At 37.6% G+C, this 22,355-nt stretch overlaps 1 protein-coding gene across 4 annotated transcripts in view; it reads left to right on the forward strand.

The window, feature by feature from the left end:
- The window catches only part of MYT1L (myelin transcription factor 1 like), a 704,996-nt gene that overhangs the window by 243,538 nt on the left and 439,103 nt on the right, over positions 1-22,355 (forward strand). The gene's annotated exons all lie outside the window — the stretch shown is intronic.

Raw genomic sequence — 22,355 nt, forward strand, 5'->3', positions numbered from 1 at the left:
ACGTGGGTAAAACATGTGACTGAACCAGATTAAAATGTAATTGGAAAGTGTTTAACAAAATAAATATAAATAAAATGCAACATAATGTTCATTTGTATTTTTCAAAGTCAATATGTGGCCAGCAGATAATCTATTTCTATTTGAGTTTGACTCCACTGGACTAGACGATCACTAAAGTTTCCTTCAGCTTTGGCATTGTATGAATTTATATTCCTGTAGGAGTCCTGAGAAGAGAGAAATAATATCTAGGAGGGTGAATTTGGGGAAGACTTAATGATAAATTCAAAGTGACCTTTGAATTGATCTTTGAATGATGGAGAAGAGTGCTTTCTTCTGAGGTATTAGTAGTCTCACCCAATTTATTGTAAGCAGCAACCTTAGTGTTCTCTTTTTGGCTTCACCTATATTGCTAATATTGCTATTGAAATGATTCATTAACACTGACTTTGGTTTACATAAGCAATAGCCATTGAATGCAACTTATTACTAGTCCCCTATCTGTTGCCCAAGCTGAAAAGACTAATGAAGAGAATTTAAAGGAATAGTCTTAGTGGTTGGGGCTAGTCAACCCATACGTTTACCCATCATAGTCTGCACCCATGAGTAATTGTTGGAAAAGCCACAGCTCTCCATTTTGTTATCCCTTATTTCTCATTATATCTTTATGATTCTACCTATATTGGGATGAGCATGGGATAGAGGGGAGGAATGATCCCTAGTGTGAGCAACCTTGATATAAACTGTGACTTCCTAGTTGGTTTATGAGAATATAAGACAGAATCAAAAGCTTTGCTAAAGTTCAGGAAGATTACATCTATTGCTTCCCCTTTATCTCTGTGTCCTATCATTCTATCACAGAAGAAAATTAAATTGATCTGACCCAATCTCTTTTTACAAAAGCCTTATTGGTTTCTACCCAGTGCTTTTTGTCGTAGATGGTTGCAAATTGATTGATAATTTGTCCTGCTACATTACCAGACAGCACAGACTGGTCAGTCTAGAATTACCAGGGTCATTCCTTTTCTTTGTTTTTTGAAGAAAAAAAAGTCCTTTCCATTTGCCTTTTACTTCCAGAAGCCCCTTTTATTCTCCATAAGTTCTCAAAAATAAAAACTAGTGGATTCACATCAACATCTGCCAATTCTAATAAGTTCCTGAGGATGCGCATTGGTCAATGCTAGTTTTCAGTGAATTATCAAACTATCTTCTCTGTCCCCATTCTAGTTTGACTCTCACCCTTCTACCACAGATGGAGCTTACTTTAGTTATATGATGACAGTTGCTCATTTTTTTTGTGGAGACACCAATTTAATATATACAAACACACAGAAAAGCTCTGGCTTTTAGGAGGGGTACACTGGAGCCAGCTCATTTAAGATCCTAAGAGTCAATTTAGATTTTCAGGGTGAGCATTTGTACCTCAGAAATTAGCAAATGTTACAAATCAGGACTTGATTTAATTATGTTGTTATCTAGACTTAGGAACGTGATGGATAAAAAGTTCATATTGCTGACTAAAATTAAAGATGGATCTTGCATACTTGCAGCAGCGGGGGAGGGTAGTATGGGGGAGAGCTATTTGTTAAACATTTACTAGCACACTGCTACTCATATCTTTTTTTTTCCTCTCAGTTTTCTCCCCTAGTCATCAGGGGTACAACCATTTAATTTAGTCCTTTTTGGTCTTTTGATTTTTTAGCTCTTTATGATATGCATATTTCTACTTCATAGAATTTTCCAGTATTCCTCCCTTACCTCATGTCAATAAAGCTAATAAATTAAATAGCAAATAAATTAGATAAACCTATCATCAGGACATCAAGTATTCTTATGGGGCTGGAGGGGGGAAAGAGAGGAAGTAGAGATGAATTCAGAGTATACACAGTATCTCAACTATTCTCCCTAGGGGGTCATTTGCAAGACAGCAGATCATACATAAGGATTCAGGCTATAGACTGACATGGAGATTATATAATGTAGTGGAAGAAACACAGGATTTTTAATAGATTTGAATCTTGACTCTTTTACTTAACTATCTGTTTAATCTTGGAGGAAGCTAGATAGCACAGTAGATGGGCTGTTGGAAATTGAGGCAAGAAGACACAAGTTCAAATTCTGCTAGTTTTGTGAACCTGGGAAAGTCACTTAACCTCTGTCATATAATACAACCTGAATTTGAACAGGAAATCATTTTACAACATGTACAACCAGTTGTAATTGGGCCCTTCCTAGGAGAAGACCAGTGAATTTTTCCTTTGGCCAGGTCTAGATTTGCCACTTAGGAAATGTAAAGCATCTTAAATTTCTTGGAATCAGCTTTTGTGAAAATATTTATTTGCTTTAATCATTTCTTTCTGCTTTTGGAGAGACCATAACACTTTTACCTCAAGGTCATACATTTACCACCAAGGTCATAATCAGACTGAAGTCTTTGACTTACCCTTAAGTAGGAAAAAAAAGCATAAATAAAGGAAGATGGGGCAGCTAGGTGGCACAGTGAATCGAGCATCAGCTCTGGAGTCAGGAGAACCTGGGTTCAAATTTGACCTCAGACACTTACCACTTACTAGCTGTGTGACCTTGAACTGCCTCAATTGCCCTGCCTTCCCCCTCCAAAAAAAAAGAAAAGAGGACAAAAAAAGGAGGAGGATTTGCTCAGAGAAGAGCCAAGCACAAAGTGTTTTCACACCTCAGGCAAGATTTGGAAATGATATCTCATTAATAAATATGAGCAAACAATTACTAAGTAGTTGCCATGCTACTATCCAATGAAGGTTTAGAACTTTCACTGTAATGCATGCCATTTTATTTGTATTTTTAAAAGAAATCTGTAAGTCACAGCGAATAGCATTTTCTGCCATTACAAACATGTGAATTTAATAACGTTTTTTAAACTGTCACTTGCCTCACCTCCTCTACATGCTATATCCTAGGTGATGGCTACCTTTTCTAATCCTACTCCCAACTTTGAATCTCCTTAACTTTTTTATTCAAAGAAATTGACCCCAATAAATTTTAAATTGCTCATTTGGTTTGTAAATGGCTGTATTGTTTTTCTATCATCCATAGATACTGACTTGAAGTTTCTTGTTTAATTCCTAAGGATTCTGTAAAACCCAACTCAAGTAACTCACTCCATGCAGCCTTCCTTGATCCCCACCTGCCAAATCATTAATGTCCTTTCCCTTCAGGCATCATATGATTCTTTGTATTACAATTCTCTTGTGTTAATATCACATAAAGTACTTTTTATGCATTGGTGTCTAATCCCTCTACTAAATTATGAGGTCTGTAATGTCAAATACCATATCTTATATACACTCTGTATCTCCCCCATGGCCTAGCACCATGTTGTCTTTAAAGCCACCTAATAAACACTGAGCAAATGAAAGAACCATGTAAACTTACCAAAGAAGATATATATTTCATTCCTTTCCTCTGGTTTAAATGTTTAACAGATGTCACCATGCTATTCATCTTATTTTCTCTTTCTTTCACTTTAATCTGAACATCTATCAGCATTCTTCCATTTCCTAGGCCTCTGAGAGACATCCGCTTCTAAAGGGCTTATTGTGTACTTCTTAACAGTTTGGTCCTAGAAGTTTTGGGTTTTGTTTTGTTTTGTTTTTTTTGCTTTTTGGAGGGCAGTTGGGGCTAAGCGACTTGCTCAAGGTCACAGGGCTAGTTTTTGTGTTAAGTTTCTGAAGCTGAGTCCCAACTCAGGTCCTCCTGACTCCAGGGCTGGTACTCTACTCACTGTGCCACCTAGCCACCCTCCTAGAGGTTTTTGAAGTGGGTTTTTTTTGAGATCAGGAATTAGGACTCTTTCAGTCTGCAAAACAATGCTTCTGAAAAACAGAACAGAATTTCTGTGATTGAACCTCAAAACCTTGGGCCTAGAGGACTGATTCTTTTCTCATCCATCTTCTTCCAGACCTAGCCTGGCCTTAGGTACAATCATGATCTCTCCAGGAACTTTCAATTGAGGCATAAACAAAAACTCCCTCTTCCCTATGTCAACCAAGAAATTCCAGGTTTAATAAAGCAATTTCACATGACTAGAGAATCTAAGGAGAATATAAAGTAAAAGAAAATAGTGTATAAGTAAAGAGTTTTAATTATAAGCAGGAATTCATTCAATTCAATTCTGTGGGAGAAGCATTTTTTTTTTGCTTTTTTGGAGGGGGGAAGGCAGGCCAATTGGGCTTAAGTGACTTGCCCAAGGTCACACGACTAGTATGTGTTAATTGTCTGAGGCTGGATTTGAACTCAGGTCCTCCTGACTTCAGGGCTAGTGCTCTATTCACTGTGCCACCTAGCCACCCCTGAGAAGCATGTTTTTAAAAATCCCCTCAGTCCCCAATCTTCTCTTCCCCACTTGCCACCAAAAAAAAAAAAAGGATAATATATAAGAAGGAACCTGAGGCAGCTAGGTGGCTTAGTGGATAGAGAATTGGGCCTGGAGTCAGCAAGAGCTGAGTTCAAATCCATCCTCAGATATCTAGTAGCCATTCGACCTTTGATAAGTCACTTGCCCTGTTTGCCTTAATCCACTGGAGAAGGAAATTACAAACCATTCCAGTATCCTTGCCAAGAAAATCCCACCTGGATCCCGAAGAGTTAGACATAACTGAATGACTGAACAACAACAAAGAAGGAGCCTAAGAATATATCAGTTTTACCAACAACTGAAGAGAAATTCCTATAAAGTATTGTAACAAGTAGCCATCTAGCTTCTGCTTGAAGCCTGGAAATAGTGCAGAGTTTACCACTTCTTAAGTCAGTCCATGCCAGTTTGGGACATCCTTAACAGCTCAGAAATTTTTTTTTCCTCTACACCAAAATCTCCCTCTCTTCAACTTCTACCTTTTCCTACTAATTCTGTCCTCTTGACTCAAGTCGAACAAGTGGTATCCCTCTCTGTGTTCTATATCATTGCAGACATTGTGTTTTTTTCTTAACGGAACCTAATATCGAAGGTCTTTGGCTATCTTGTCACCCTATTGAATCATATTGAGATTGTAAATGATATATCCTTATCTCATAAACTATTATCTAGTCATCTACCCCACCCCCAAACACACACACACACACATCCTGAAGTTGTATAGTTGATTATTTTTAATTAACATGTATAACTTAGTATTTGTATGAGATGGTAGAATGGTATGATGAAAAATATATGAGTTTCATGAGAGACCTGAGATGAAATCCTACTTCTCACATTTACAAGCTGTGTGACTGTAGAAAAAGTACTTAATCTCTTTGAGTCTCAACTTCAGCAAGTATGAAATGGGGCTAGTAATTTCGATGGTACCCGCTTTAAAACAGTTGTGAAGATCAAATGAGCTAATATATGCATAAATACTTTATATACCTTGATATACTATGTAAATGTTAACTATATCCATTAGATTCTATTAGATTCAACCCATTTTTTCAACCATTTGAAACTTTCTGGATACAGATTCTTTGATCTAACATGAAAGCCATCCCACTAAATTTTGTGGCATCAAATTGACAGGCATGCCATTTACAACTTTACTCGAGGTATCAAAAGATAAATGTATTATACAGAACAACAACATCCCTGGAGGGGAATTCCATTAAAGGTTCTCCTGTGTCCAGTGGAAGGAGGAAGGCACAAGGTGATAGTATGCATGCAGGCTGAGGTCTTCTCACCTGAGGAAAAGCTTCTAGAGGCCAAGTTGGGTATCTTTCATCTGTGTAGAGAGTCTACCACTTCCTGATGCTTCCAAATAGCAAACCTCAGTTGAGGAGACCTAGGACCTCACACAAATCTACTCCAAGTTTAGAAAGAAATTCTCTTCGCAGAAGGTCCTTAATAAATCTCTCTTGTAATTTTTTTAATCCATAAGTATGGATAACTGATATACTATGTAAAGAACAAACTTTTCACATATATGAAAAAGTCTAGAAGCAAATTGATTGTCACCAGAGGTATTCTGCCTCCTCTGTCCTATCTCTGGGGATTAAGAATTTAGAAGGAAAAATTAAAAAGGGAGAAAAACATTTCCTTATAAAGTTGCAGAGGTCATATATCTCCCTGTGACAAAAAATCAAATAAATTCATAACAAAAAGTAGCTGGTTATTAGACATCCTCGTAAGCAGGATTCATCAATGGCTTTTCCCTAATCCTTATTCTTTACAAGCTATCCAGAGCAGCTTTCTACCCAGGTTGTCTGCACCTGAAATTTTGATTGCACTTTGTATGATTACAGATGAAAGCTTTGTAGTGATAATGTTTTGTTTGGGGCTTTTTTGCAATTATAGCTTTTGCATAATTATTGGTGATTATCTTAATTATCTGTGAGGACAGGTAGGACATCAGTTACACCAAATCCACAGATTTAACAAAATTTACTAATGTAGTTTTCATCTCTTCCTCCTTGCTAGGATAACTCTGTATACAGACAGTGAACTGCTATCCAGATATCAGGAAAAGAGACGAAGAAAACAAGAAGGGGAAGAGGGAAAGGGAAGGGAACAAGTATTTATGTTCTAGCCAGTTTACAAAGAGCTTTACAAACTTTTTCTCATTTGATCCTCACAACAAGCTGGAAGGTGTGGTCTTTGTTGTTGTTGTTCATGCCCCATTTGGGGCATTCTTGACAGTGGTTTGCAATTTCTCCAGTTCATTTTACATATGAGAAAACTAAGGCTAAATAAATAAAGAAATAAATAAAATCAATTAAATTGTCCAGGTCACATAGCTAAGAAGTATCTAAAGCCAGATTTGAGCTCAGGAAGATCTTACTGACTCCAGATGAGAGAGTCAGTCCACTCTGCCACCTAGCTGCCCTCAAGGTATGGCCTCAATATTTGTAAAAATTATATTCTGAAATTCTAAATAGTTATTCAACAACCAAAAATATTTATGATTACTGCTATTGCTATTAATAATAATAGGGGAAGGGTGTTCAAGAGAGTACCTTGATTAGATTGATGAATTTATAGGGTGGTAAACCTTTATTTGGGATAAAAACTAGTGGGGAAGTATTTCCCAGTCATATTTTAAAGTCTACCTTTTAGCAGAGTCATTCATGTATACATCCATGTAGCCTGGGACTCAAGAGAAAGGAAGTTCTTAGACAATATGGTTCTTGAGAGGGACATTTCCTGGGCAGTTTTAGCCTAGGGGGTCACCTCACAAGTAATCCTAAGTATTAGCATTCATGATTCTGGCTTTCTAGGAAAAGAAAAGGAATTTATTGAGAGTTTCTCTTAGAGAATGGACAGTAGAGTCAAGGAAGGGACCTAAACTTTGTACAGAATTATTAATGAGTTATTTGATTGGATTTGGTACAGTTGTGTGGTGTTCTTGAAGAGGACCATGAAGATTATGCTATGACTTGAAAGTGAATTCCATTTAAGTGAGGGAAAGCTGTGCAAAGTCACCAGCCTCACTTTCTTCTCCAGAACCATCTGTGTCCAGTGACTAGATCAGGACAATTGGAGATGGTACAGGATACAGTGGGAGATCTCAGCCTTTTTAAACTAAGGACTTCTGGAGTTCCCACTTTGATTGAGGCAACTCTTTGTTCACTGATTAGAGCTGTTTAAGAAGTGAGTCAAGGAATGACCCCTTTAATTAAAAAAGAAAATTCCAGCTGGGAGGGGAAGACCCTCTGGGTTTCTGACCAAAAGAGAAACAATTACTATTTACATTCACTCTGAGCCTAGGGGGTCAAAACAGTAACCATTAAATGGTTCTTGGGTAGGAATCCTTTCTTGTCCACGAAATGGTTGTGGTTGTGGTTTGTCCTCACTCAAGGAGACCAGTACATCTGGAAGATGAAGCCGTGACTTGCAAGCGAATTGGATTTAAGTGAAGGAGGGCTGTGTAAAGTCACCAACCTCACTTTATCCTCCTGAGTCATACTTACCTGTCTAGCAGCCCTAAAAATATTTTCCTTCTGAAAGAGACAAAGACATGAGAGTAGCACCATAAGGCTGAATGTCTGTTTGGCTTTCTGTGGGAATAAAAGAGGGACTCACTAAATTTTTGGACTGCTAACTATCCAACAGCTCCAAGCTCGGTTTCTTTTGAGGGGAGCCCAATTCATGGTTAGTATGTGTCGGTAAAATGGGGATTGGGGAAAGGAATATTAAGTTTGGAGTACTTTAGGATCCTGTAGAAAGATGTAACCTGCAAAAAATGAAGAATTGTATTGTTTTATTATTAATTAAATAATAAGTATTACTATGTAATCTTGCAAATTATAGTACTACATTGGTGTCATATTTCACAACTAAATCATAAATTCCATGAGGTCATGGGTTATGTTCTACCTAAACTTTGTGGCTTTACCTGTTCAGTCTAGTAGAGTGTTCTGTATTTAGCAAACACTTAATGAATGTTTGTGGATTTGATTTGACTTGACTTATAACAACATATAAGGATTTTTTTGTTTGTTTTACTCTTTTTTTCTCTGAATATTTCATCTTAGCCATTTAAACTACTGTTTAGCAGTTGAGTCCAGATTTCACTTGTTGAGGAGAATTCCAGTTTCATTGGGCTCTACAAATGATCAGATAAAAGGGAATTTGAAGTTCGTCTAGTATAACCTTCCTTGTTTTACAAAAGAATTGAGGTCCAGAGAAACTTAAAGTGACTCATTCAAGGTCTTTCTAGCATTAATGGTAGAGCTAGGATGTTACAATTATAATTGTAGAAATGGAATGTATTTTAAAGGTCACCTAGTCCAATACCCTCATTTTATATCTTAGGAACTGAGGCCCTGTGGGGTTAAATGACTTCTTCACCTTCACATAGATAAATCATTAGTAGCAGCCAGGATTTCCTGACTTCAGATCCAAGGCTTTTCAATTGTAGTATGTTGTTTCCCTATAGGTGTTTATATATAGAAAGATGTATCAAATTTATAGAAGTGAAACAGATTCCAGGAAGCAAATCTTACCCTCTTTACCCCACCTTCCCGGTAGGAAACTGTTGAAAGGTTTCCAGAAAAAGCAGGTGTACAAATTACTCTTGCTAAAGGCTTCATCCCATCCATTTTTAGTATGTAAACTGTGGTTCCTCTGTAAGACTAATCATATGATATGGGCATCACAGTGATACTGGAATCTTCTGGGCATGCCAAAATTGAAGCAGAAACAGACGGGTCACTTTTAATTTGGATGAATTTCATTTATGCTCCTGGATCAAGTTGTACTTAAAGAACCCCCAAACCACTACTTATCTTAATGAATTATAAAGTTCTGATGTTAAAATGAATCTTTTACGTATCTAGGCTACCTCCTTTACTTCAATACATAGGATTGAGTTTCTAAAATGTATAACAAGGACTACACAGTAACCTCATCTCAGTGGCATTAAGCAATGAAATGTGTTGGAATATCCAGGTCCCAGAGACATTTATTTATAATTTACTCCATAATGTAAGATCTATGTCAGGGGTGGGAAACCTTTGGTCTTCTAAGTCCTTGGGTGCAGTCTTTTGATTGAGTCCAAGTTTTACAGAACCAATCCTTTTATTAAGGGAATTCAATCTGTGAAGTTTGAATTCAGTCAAAGGGTTGCACTTGAGGTTCCTCTAGGTCAGAGGGTCACATATGGCCTCGAGGACACAGGTTCCCCACTCTTGATCTATGCTTTTAAATATATATGGGGACCTAAGAGTTCGTGTAGTCCAACACCCTCATCTTGCAGATGAGAAAACAGAGTCCTAGATGGGCTAAATGACTTGCCCAAGGTTATATGGGTAGCCTAGTCTCAGGGATAGGTTTTGAACTTAAGTTCTCGGAATGAGACTCCAAATCTAGATAGCATCATCATCATCACCGCCACCACCACCACCCTCATTTATTAAGTATCTATTATGTGCCAAGCATTGTGCTAATAGCACTGAGCACTATGCTAAATACTGGACCATGTATATTAAAAAAAATAAATACATACATGCAAGGGAAGGGGTTTTTCTAATCAGAGCCATAACTAGAAATTCTTGAGCTTGGAATAAATTCTTTTAGAGTGGTGTTAGGCAAGTCAGGACAGAGAACAGCCAAATTGGGGGAGGAGGAAAAATACCTATCTTCCATTCAAACCCATGGGGCCAAGGGGGGTAGTTGACCCTGAGGAAAGGGGACATTACAATTACAGGAACTTGGGGGATATCAGATCCATGTATAGCTGAACCCAGTGGTACTGTGGTGGGCAGCAGAAGACCAAGAGGCAAGGTTGTTGTTGTTGCTGTTTTTATCATATATTCTTCTTCTCAAAGAGGACTGATGGCAACATGAGAGTCTTGATTTGCCTGTGATTTGGAATTAAGAGAGCAGACTTGCACAAAGTTATTAGCTTCACTCTCTCCACCAGAATCATCTAAGTCCAGTGTCAACACAGAAGTCAAGATGACTGGTGATAGCCTTGATGCAGTGGTGACCATGGTCTTTCTAAATTAATGTCTTTCCCAGGTCTCAGTGTAAGGCAGTACACATTCAATAAGTAGGGACTAGGTAAGAATTAAGATAAAAAGATGACTTAATTTTATAAGGAGAACAGATACCTTGAAAAGAAAACACCTCACTCCAAAAAAGGAAACATATTTTCCATATCAGCACCTTAAGATATAGTCCTGTTGGCTCCACGATAACGAAAACTGCCTCTAATCCAGATGAACACTCTTTCTGGGGCTTGGGAGTGGAGAGAGGGATTCATTAATATTTGTCACAAGAAAAAAGATACAATTCTAAGGATGAGTACATGAAGAACTCCAAGATACCTCATGTAATGACCAAAAAAGGAAAACAAAACAAAATAAATCAACAAAAATAACATGGTATCAGTACAAAGTTTATCCATTCTTATAACAACAGTTGAGGATGACAAAAGATGGAGGAACAAAATGCATTTGTTCTGGTGACAGTCTAAAGATATTATTTATGACACTCTTCAGATGCCATATTACCAGTAAAAGCAATCCCTGATGTGGAAAATAAATTCTCTTCCTAATGCTTTCTGACTTGTCTTCTCTACGATTTTGCTATTAGGAGATCCCATGCGGTTTGGGGGAAGCAAAGGAAGGCCACATCAAGAGCTTCTGCAGGATCCATCATATTCTATTTCCACATTCAATTCTTTGAGGATTCTTATTTATTTCAACTAATACACCAAATGAACGCTTTTGCAAAGCCACGCAATTAAAATGTACTTCCTGAAGGTTTTGTGCTATTGAAATGGATCATTCGTATCTTGGAGAACTAATATGACAATTAGGGAAGTGGAGGGTAATGAAACCACTGAAAATGTGAAGCTAGCAACTAATTTTATTTTGGCAATAATGAGAGTTACATCTACTAGGCACCCCTTATTATTTACAATAATAATGGTAATCCTGAAGTAATGTCCAGTAATGGTCCAAAATGCTTCATTTTATAATTGGCATAAGTAATTTGAAATGGTTGGTACAGAATAGTGTTGTGAGACCTCCCTTTTTCTTTCTTTTTAAATAAAGTAAACCAATAATTATTGCACAATTCTCTGTAAATACTTTGAGCCTGCAGCTAAAAGTAACATCCTCTTTTCAGTGGAAGCTTCTTATTAATCTATCTAAATGGAAAGGTGATACCATCCAACCTAGGTTTCAATCCTGTGGAATTCAGAAGTTTGGAAAACAGAGCCTTCTTGTACTGATAGAGTTAGGGAAATAATGAAGTATACCGTGTTTCCCCGATAATAAGACACTGTCTTATTATTTTTTGGACAGAAAAACACCAGAGGGCTTATTTTCAGGGGAGGGCTTATTTTAATGAACATTGACAGCAATTTTAATAAACAGGTAAATGTGAACAAAAAAATGTACCTTTATTCAATAATGAATTCAATAAAGAACAGGATGATGCGCTCACTGCTGCAGCTCTGATTGGATGCAGCTCGGAGCATGGCGTGCGTTTCACCGGGGCGGGGGGAGGACGGTGCATACAGAGGGTACCGTAATGTAGCGTGTAGCACAGGGGATCACCTTCACTACAGTAGCAATCTCAATAGGGCTTATTTTAGGGGGAGGGCTTATTTTAGAGGAATCTTACACAGTAAGGGGAGGGCTTATTTTCGGGATAGGTCTTATTATCGGGGAAACATGGTAGTAAAAAGAGCATGGGCTCCAGAGTCAAAGGATGTGAATTCAAATTCCATTTCTTTTTTTTAATTAATTTATTTTTAGTTTTCAACATTCATTTCCACAAGATTTTGAGTTCCATATTTTCTCCCCATCTCTCCTCCTCCCCACCCCAAGATGGCATACATTCTGATTACCCCTTCCCCCCGTCTGCCCTCCCTTATCCCTTTCCCCCTTACTTTCTTGTAGGGCAAGATAGCTTTCTATACCCCATTGCCTGTATATCTTATTTCCCAGTTGCATGTAAAAACAATTTTTAACACTTGTTTTTAAAACTCTGAGTTCCAAATTATCTCCCTTCTTCCCTCCTCACCCACCCTCATTAATAAGGAAAGCAATTCAATAGTTATACATGTATAGTTATGCAAAACACTTCCATAATAGTCATGTTGTGAAAGACTAACTATATTTCCCTCCATCCTATCCCACCCCCTACTTACTCTATTTTCTCCTTTGACCCTGTCCCTTTTCTTGGTTTTTTGTTTTTTGCTTTTTGGAGGGCATTTGGGGTTAAGTGACTTGCCCAAGGTCACATGGTTAGGTGTGTGTGTGTGTGTGTGTGTGTGTGTGTGTGTGTTAAGTATCTGAGACCAGATTTGAACTCAGGTCCTTCTGACTCCAGGGCCGATACTCTATTCACTGTGCCACCTAGCTGCCCCTGACCTTATCCCTTTTCAAAAGTGTTTGCTTCTGACTACCCCATCCCCCAATTTGCCCTCCCTTCTATCATTCCCCCACCCCTTATCCTTTTCCCCCTTACTTTCTTATAGGGTATGATACCCAATTGAATGTTTATGTTATTCCCACTTTAAGCCAAATCTGATGAGAGTAAGTTTCACTCATTCTCTCTTACCCCCCCTTCCCCTCCACAGTGAAACCTTTTTCTTGCCTTTTTTATGTGAGAGAATTTGCCCCCATTCTATCTCACCCTTTCTACTTCCCCCAATATATTCCTCTCTTACTCCTTAATTTTATTTTTAGATATAATCCCTTTATAATCAACTCACCCTGTGCCATCTATCTATAAAAATATGTATTTACATGCATATATATGTATACATACACACACATATATATGTATACACACACATACAGAGACACCCATACATGCAGACATATTCCTTCCAACTACCCTAATACTGAGAAAGGTCTCATGAGTTACAAATATCATCGTTCCATGTAGGAATATAAAGAGTTCAACTTTAATAAGTCACTTTTGATTTCTCTTACCTGTTTACCTTTTGATACTTCTCTTGATTCTTGAATTTGAAAGTCAGATTTTTTATTCTGCTCTCTCTTTTTTATTAAGAATGCTTAAAAGTTCTCTATTGCATTGAATGCCCATTTTTCCCTATAAGTATTATACTCAGTTTTGCTGGGTAGGTGATTCTTGGTTTTAATCCTAGCTCCTTTGACCTCTGGAATATCATATTCCAAACCCTTCTATTCCTTAATGTAGACGCTGATAGATCTTGTGTTATCCTGATTGAATTTCCACAATACTTGAATTGTTTCTTTCTGGTTGCTTGCAATATTTTCTCCTTGACCTGGGAACTCTGGAATTTGGCTACAATATTCCTAGGAGTTTTCCTTTTGGGATCTCTTTCAAGAGATGATCAGTGGATTCTTTCAATTTCTATTTTAACCTCTGGTTCTAGAATATCAAGGCAGTTTTCCTTGAAAGGGCAATTAGGTGGCACAATGAATAGAGCATCAGCCCTGAAGTCAGGAGGACCTGAGTTCAAATCCAGTCTCAGACACTTAACACTTACTAGCCATGTGACCATGGGCAAGTCATTTAACCCCAATTGCCCTCACTTCTCCCCTCCAAAAAAAAGGGGGGGATTATTTCTTGAAAGATTATATCTAGGCTCTTTTTTTTAATTATGGCTTTCAGGTAGTCCAATAATCTTTAAATTATCTCACTTGGATCTGTTTTCTCGGTCAGTGGTTTTTGCAATGAGATATTTCACATTGTCTTCTATTTTTTCATTCTTTTGGTTCTGTTTTATAATGTCTTGATTTCTCATAAAGTCATTATCTTCCATTTGCTCTATTCTAATTTTTAAGGATTGTTTTCTTCAGTGAGCTTTTGGATCTCCTTTTCCATTTGGTCAATTTTGCTTTTTAATGCATTCTTCTACTCACTGGCTTTTTGGATCTATTTTGCCATTTGGGTTAGCTTATTTTTTAAAATGTTATTTTCTTCAGTATTTTGGGAGGTCTTCTTTAGCAAGTTATTGACTCACTTTTCATGATTTTCTTGCATCACTCTCATTTCTCTTCCCAATTTTTCATCTACTTCTCTTACTTGATTTTCAAAATCCTTTTTGAGCTCTTCTATGGCCTGTGACCATATTTTTCTTGGAGGCTTTTGATGCAGGAGCTTTGACTTTATTGTCTTCTTCTGGTTGTATGTTTTGATTTTCTTTGTCACCAAACTAATATTCTAGTCTGAGGGGTTTTTTTATGCTGTTTGCTCATCTTCCCAGACAAATACTTGACTTCCTAACTCTTTGTCAAGGTATGAATTTGCTTTCAGTGTGGGGGGGAAGGGTGTACTCTCTCAGGCTTCAGGGGTTTTGTATCAGCCACTTCTGTGGGCCCGGAGCTCTGGAAGCAGCTGCTGCTGCTCCTGCTTCTAGGCTGCCAGACTGCCGCTGCCACTGCTGCCTCTGCCACCTCAGAGCTGGAGCTTTACCATGCACCTCCTATACAACTCCCACAGAGTTTTTCCGCAGACATCCTACATTGTCTTTGGCATTTGTGGATTGAGAAGCCTGGAAATCACCAAAGCTGCCAGTGATTCAGTCCCCTGAGGCCTGCTCCCACCCATCTATGTTGGTGCAGCCCACTCTGGACTGCGCTCCACTCCCAGTCCAGTGTATATACCCTTCCTGTAACCTTCCAGGCTGTCTTGGACTGAAAATTTACTTCATTCTGTCATTTTGTGTCTTCTGTAGCTCTAGAATTTGTTTAGTCTTTTTTTACAAGTATTTGGAGGGATTTGGGGGAGATCTCAAACAAGTCCCTGCTCTTACTCTACCAGCTTGGCTCTGTCCCCCAATCCCATTTCTGAGATCATACTACTTCAGTGACCTTGGCCAAACCACCTAATGTTCTTGAACCTCAGTTTCCTCATTCAATGAGGTGGTTTGTTCTAGGTGGCTTCCAAAGTCCTCTCCAGCTCTAAATTAATATTCTTATGAAAGGTTCAGGGAGTCTTTGATGGGAAATGTGAACTAGGGCAGTGTTAGGAGGTATTGTAAGGATTCCTTGAGAAGCAGCAGCATTTTTTGTTTTCCAGCTACAACATGCAATTTAAGGCGTTAAGACAGAAAAAAAAAGTTTGAGCAAATAGTTTGTGGAAATGCCTGTTTTGATAAGCCATTGTCTTTGTATATATATTCTTCCTAACTTTTCAACATTACTTCTTGTGTAACTTAATTGTATAGTAGAAAGGATATTGGTTCTGAAGTCACAACATATGGGTTCATATCTATCTATGATGCTTACTACCTATTTAACTTCAGACAAGTCATTTAATCTCCCTAGATCTCAGTTTCCCTATCTGTAAAATGATAGGGTAAAATTAGGTGAATTTATCTCCACCTCTAGATAAGGAGATTTTTTTTACAAATGGCCCATTATTTACCACAACATTAGCAATTTCACTTTCTGTATATATAACTTAATCCTTTTTTCTTTTTCTTTTTTTTGGAGGGGGGAAGTCAAGGCAATAGGGGTTAAGTGACTTGCCCAAGGTCACACAGCAAGTAAATGTCAAGTGTCTGAGGCCAGATTTAAACTCAGGTCCTCCTGACTCCAGGGCTGGTGCTCTATTTACTGTGCCACCTAGCTTCCCCAACTAAATCCTTTTTCAAAAGATATTTCTGACCACTAAGAATAACTAGTATTTGTATAAGGATTGAAAATTTGTAAAACATTTTACTTATATTTTTTCATTTGAGTCTTACAATAATTCTGTGAGGAAGGTATTAAAGTTATTTTTGTCCCCATTTTACAGAAAAGGAAACTGAGGCTCAGACAGGTTAAGTGACATGCCCATGGTCATACAGCTAGTAAAGTGGCAGAGGCAAGTTTCGAATCGTTGTCCTTGTGATTCCAAGTCCAGTGATTATATTACACAGTCCTTCTTAATATTCCTAACAACTTTGTGACATAGGTGTCACTTTATTTGGTTGATTAAAAAAATTCAACCACCTTTCAGCTACTTAATTAATCTAGATGCTTTGAGCTGAACAGTTATTGAGCCCCAGTAGCACATTACCCATTTTAAGCAATAATTTGTTTAAAATGTAAATTTGAATAATACAATCTGTTTTCATATTTGTAATTTGTTTTTTTTAAGGTTTAGACCATGTTAATGACTTTCAGGTTGTGTTACTATCAAAGAAATTTGCACACATGTGAAAATATCACATACAAATGGGATGGAAAAACATATAAAAAAAACTGATAAGGTGCCATTCAAACATTTGAAGCTTTACATAGACTTCAGCACTTTGAGCAAGTGCTACTTTGCCTTCAGCAGAGCTATGGAGAAAATCCATTTTCCCCTGTTTTCACAGTTGTCTGTCGGGTTGGAAAGTCCCTGAGTGAAGACTTCATGCAAACAGACCCTTAATTATGTCCTTCACCCCTTGAAATCCAAAGAGGGCAAATGACACTTTGTATTGAAGAATACAATTATATACATAATGCATATATATGTGTGTATGTTTGTACATATGTATGTGTGTATAGTGGCATTTCACTTTGATTAACTCTACTACTTTATATCTGATGCAGAAAGGTAGAAATACTTCCAAATGTCATTGATTTTAGGTTACAGTTAACTCTAGTGTGGTGAAATATGAAAAGAGAAAAATAGACAGAAACAAATCCAGACACATACATTGCAATCAGGAGACAAAGAGACAGAGAAAGGAAGAAAGAGAGGAAAGGGGGAGGGGAGAGAGAGACAGAGAGAGACAGAGAGAGAGAGAGAGAGAGAGAGAGAGAGAGAAAGGAAGAGGGAGAGAGGGAGAGAAAGAGAGAGGGAGAGAGGGAGAAGAGAAGAAAGGAAGAAGAGTAAAATTGTGTATCTGTCTGTGTCTATGTCTGTGTAGGTTGGATCACTCTCTTGGCACAAATGTTCGAGGATACACATTCACATCCATCACATGCACCTCCACAGTTGAAAAGAATTCAGGACACCACCCCACTAGCCATAATTTATCCATTTAATTGAATATTGCAGCAATCAATTTATTAAAATAATATCCTTTTAGTGTTCTTGCTGGCTGATTATCAGGCCATCAATCAGCAGCCGAGGACCTCCTTTCTCCCACCCCACAGCGATAATGCCATGGACTCCCTCCTTGGGCTCTGGGCTCCTTTCCATATTTGGGCAGGCGGGGGAGGTGTTGCAATGGGGAGGTGTGAGCAGACCATTGATTTAGAATTTCACAGCTGCCCTACTGCACAACTTCTATGACAAGAATCAGGATTGAGCACTGCAGAGGTGCCTTGGCAGAGGCCTAGGATAAAATCTCTGGGGTGCCAAGGCACTGTGATGGATATCTCCAGCCCCAGTCCATGAAAAAACCATTGCAAATGTGCTTTTACCTCAAATACATCTAAGTCCTCACTTGGATGCCATTACATGCTGAGATTTCTTTGTGAATTAAGACTAAAATGTACAGACTCCAGTGTGTATGAAAGCGTGGAAGAATATTCTACCCCTCTTCATGTGTTGTGTCCATAGCAACAGTGGGCTCTTACGTTAAGGAATTCTCAATTAGTATTAAGTACATGAGTATACATGAATGAGAAGCATTATTTTTCCATATGCAGAGTAAGCACATACTCAATTATTTCAGTGTTTTTCACCCCGCTCCTCCTCTTCACCCCACTCTTACTGAACATATATAGGATTCCTGGATTCTTATTTTCTTTTTAATAGATAGCATTAAGGTACAAGATATTAATATAACTTAGTACTTATAGTCCTCATGGGCAAAATCTAATACTAATGAATATTCAAATGATGGCCTTTAATATGATTATACCTCTACACAAATTATATCGAGGCAGTGTGGTAGAGTGGAAAGTGTACTGAACTGGGAGTTAAGGGTACTGGGTTCTTGTCCTGGCTCTTCCAGTGAGTAGAATATAAGGTACAATGTTAGATGATCACTTTCCCTTTCTGGGATCAAGTTCCCTCCGGCATAACATCATAGAATTGTACTATGTGATCTCTGATTCTTCTTTACTCTAGAATTCTGTGCCCTCTACCCAGAATACTCTTCTGCCTATATGAATCTGTCCAAATTCATAGTAAAGCTTAAATGAATGATTCTTCTTCTTTGAAGTTTTCCTTGAATTCCCCAAGTGAAAAATGAGCTCTCCAAACTCACATAGAACTTTGTTTGTCGTGCTTTTAGGCACTTAGAAAAATAACCTACATTTATATATCCCTTTAAAGATTACAGAGCATTTATATACATTATTTCATGTGAATTTCATAATGACTGTATGAGTTAGGTACCACAGGTATTATCTGTATTTTAAAGATGAATGAATGAATGAAAATTATTTAGGTGATTACTATGTGTTAAGCATTGTTGATATGAAGTAAGATTCCCCCTGATCTCAAGGAACTCACATTCTAATGAGAAAGTAACACGTAAAGGAGGTTTCAACTCAAAGTCCAATGAAAATGTCCCATGGTCTTTCTGATGCAGTGATGGAAAACAAAAAGATAGCAATGCTTCTTTAGTGTCACATCTATTAATAATATTATATCTGTTTCTGATGTTGAGCCATTTGACAGTATCAAGGAATCGGGTGGAGAGAACTTTCTTTTCTGGGTCTTTAGTACCTGTGGCTGTAGCATCCTCAGAAGCATTTATCAAGATGAAATTTCCCAGGGTTTACATCCCAGGATGATGACTGTGAGATCTGGGTTGAAAGCAGAACTAGTGATCACAGGAATGGTGCCACTCCCAAGGCACTTTGGTTACCCCAGTTGGTAGCAGTTGGTAGGCAGTTCATGGTGTTGATGGTGAGCAAGATGGAACCCTTCTCCACATGAATTACTCCAAAATAATAGCTGTGCAACTCAAGCTAAAATCAGGGCCAGCATTCTGAGGAGCTTTGTTATTCTCAAAGCTACTTGGCTTATATCCATTAGGAACTGAGTAGAGGAGATAGTTGATGTGGTAATGGTGGTTTGACTTGTCTGACATGTATCAACTCTTCATCACTCAAAGTGCCTTGTTGCATCAACTAGTCTGGCTTCTTGCTGGGACAGGACATCAGACATCTTGCCTGATGGAGACATTAGCTAGACTGAGAGAAAGTGAAATGACTTGCCTGTCATCATAGCTAACATCAGAGGTAGGATCTGATCTGAATCTAGATCATCCTGACTTCAAAACTAGCACTTTATCCACTCTGTCACCCTGTGTCAAAGCAACTGTGAATAAATTGGAAGGCAGAACTAGGACTAGAATTTGGTAGAAGAGACTGAATAGGTCTTCTGAATAGGTTTCAGAGCTCAAAGGGTCCTAAGAGAAGAACTAGTCCAACTCTACCATTTTATAAATAAGAAAACAGAAGCACAGAGAAATGAAGGGATCTGCCAAAGGTCACACAAGTAGAAAAGAGCAGAGCTTAAATTTGAAACTAGTTCTTATTCCAAGCTATTTCTCCCAGATCTCAAATATCCCTCCTAGATAGACAGAATGATCCAATTTCATTCTTCCATGCCACGACCAAATTCTCTAATAGTGATAACTCACAAGTATATAATGCTGTAAAATCTTCAACATGTTTAAAGTTTTCAAGGCACTTTTTCTCACAGTGTTGTGAGATGGATAGTACAAGCTATTATTTTACAGAGGCTGAATATTATGTTACAGATAGCTCCATTTACAGATATGGAAACTGAGATTTGGAGAGAGAAGTAAAGTAGCTTTGTAACATCACAGAGCTTTTAAATGACTGAGCTGGGACTTCAACCCAAGGCTTTTGCCTCAAAGCCTAGTACTATTTTAACTATTTAAAGCTACTGCCAGATTATTTGGGAGAGAATGTACCTTGAGGGCATGGCACTTTTTTGTGTCAAGACTGAAAGATACATATACATACATACACACACACACACACACACACACACACACACACACATATATATATATATATATGTATAGACATGTGGGTCTGTATATGCATATTTGTTCTTTCTAATGAAAATATATGTTATTGACCAGCAGGCAATTTGTTTAGTGAAAGAAAGCTTTGGAAATTATTTTTGATCATCTTTTTGAAGAGATTAGTGTACATTGATTAGGGAAGGAGGAAAAAAGAAAGGCATTATGAGTTCCGGAGTGGTATGATCAAAGGCATAGATAAAGGAATAATCAAAACTTGGGATGGGAACAATTTGTCATTTTTAATTTGAGTATTTCTATCAATTTGCTGTGTGGTCTTGGATAATCTCTTTATAATCTTAAGGCCTCAGGTTTCTCATCTTTGGTATAGACAGATGTAGGCATATTATTCCTCTCAGAGTGACTGGAAGAGAATAAAGCATCATCTAAAAAGAATAATGCAAATTTCTAGAATTCTACTGAAATTATCTTTGTGTAAATGATGAAATATAGAAGTCCACGCTCTGTTGTATACATCTGATTGATGACTAAGGTCTGAGTCTCCATTGTGCCAAAATAGCTGGAAGTTTTGGCATTGTATGAACCAATGGTCTGGATGATGGATTAAATTTTTCACTTTTCATCTGTTTTTTTTGGCATCACAGCCTGACATGAAATGTGTTGGGCAGGTTTTAATGAACAAATAACTACATCACTGTAATTAGATATTTTAAGACTAAAAATGAATTTGCCCTCCAAAAATATTCCCTTCAATAAAGGGCAGAAAAATTCAGTAATGGCAGGATGACACAGACAAATGTGTCTTTGGCCCATGTTGTACCCAACCCACAAAATGAAAGATTTTAATTATCAACTTTTAAAATTTTGAGCCTTTAAAAATTATCATCCTCATTTTAAGGAGAATATATATACATATAGATACATACATACCCCAAACTGAATGGCATTCTCTGGAGACACAAGAGCTAAAAGTTCATTTTTATTTTGGCGTAAGCAGAAATAATTCACCAACATCCAATTCTGAAACAAGAAAGTCATGAGAACAGAACCCTTAAAACACAATAAGAATAGTGAATTTTTGTGTCAGCTATGAAACAACAGTAATTTGAACCTTGGTAAGTGATAATTTCAGCCAAAAGAACCATGGTGCTGGGAAGAGGGGAAAATGAACAAAGGGACAAGGTTTCAGATCTTTGGAATGAAAGCAAGGTGCTGCTGTCCTGAGATGATTTTTTTTCTTTGTTCCCAGATCACCCTAACATTTTTATCTGCTGCCTAGTGATGCTGTTGCTCAGTGCTGCATGGATCCTGCTGGGTTTCACTTGTTCCCTACATATCCAAAATCTATTTCTGCCTCTGTTCTCACTCAGGAGGGTGCTATGGAGGATGTTATCAACTGACTATGGTTCATATTTAGTTCCTTAATACAATATCCAGTTGTAGATCCAGCTACCTATCTTCAGTTAAGCTATAGAGAGTACTTAATTTCTATGCTGCAAAGCCAAACCAGCCTTATCCCTTAAAAAAAAAGATATTCTTGCTAGCACCAGATTTCTGACATGACAGCCCAAAGCAACAACAGCAAACTAAAAGGTCAGATCAGACCATTATATTACAGATGTCATCATCTGTGAATTCAGAAAGTTAATAGAAAGTATGTGGATGTGAGACTTGGCTTAAATGACTAGGTATACACACACACATACATGCAATTTACTATAAATTTAAATTAAAGCTGATTGGTCAGAAAATGGTGAATCTCGTTGTTGAGCATAATTGAATTTCATACTCTAACTCTTTTAAACTCATCTTTGATTGTATTAGCTGAAGATAAGATGGTAAGCCCTGACATCCTGTATCTTTGGATTGGTGGATCATGAATATAATCTTGAAATCATCTTCTTTGATGTCCAAGATGTCACAAGGATATAGGAAATCTTAGCATTGCTTAAAGGACAATTTCTACCTCTACCAAAGGAGGAGTATTTGAAAAGACATATGACAAAATGTATT

Source organism: Petaurus breviceps, unplaced genomic scaffold (assembly GCF_028583685.1).
Source record: "Petaurus breviceps papuanus isolate PSGF00001 unplaced genomic scaffold, PetGlider_PUasm1.0 90418, whole genome shotgun sequence".
Lineage (NCBI taxonomy): Eukaryota > Metazoa > Chordata > Mammalia > Diprotodontia > Petauridae > Petaurus > Petaurus breviceps.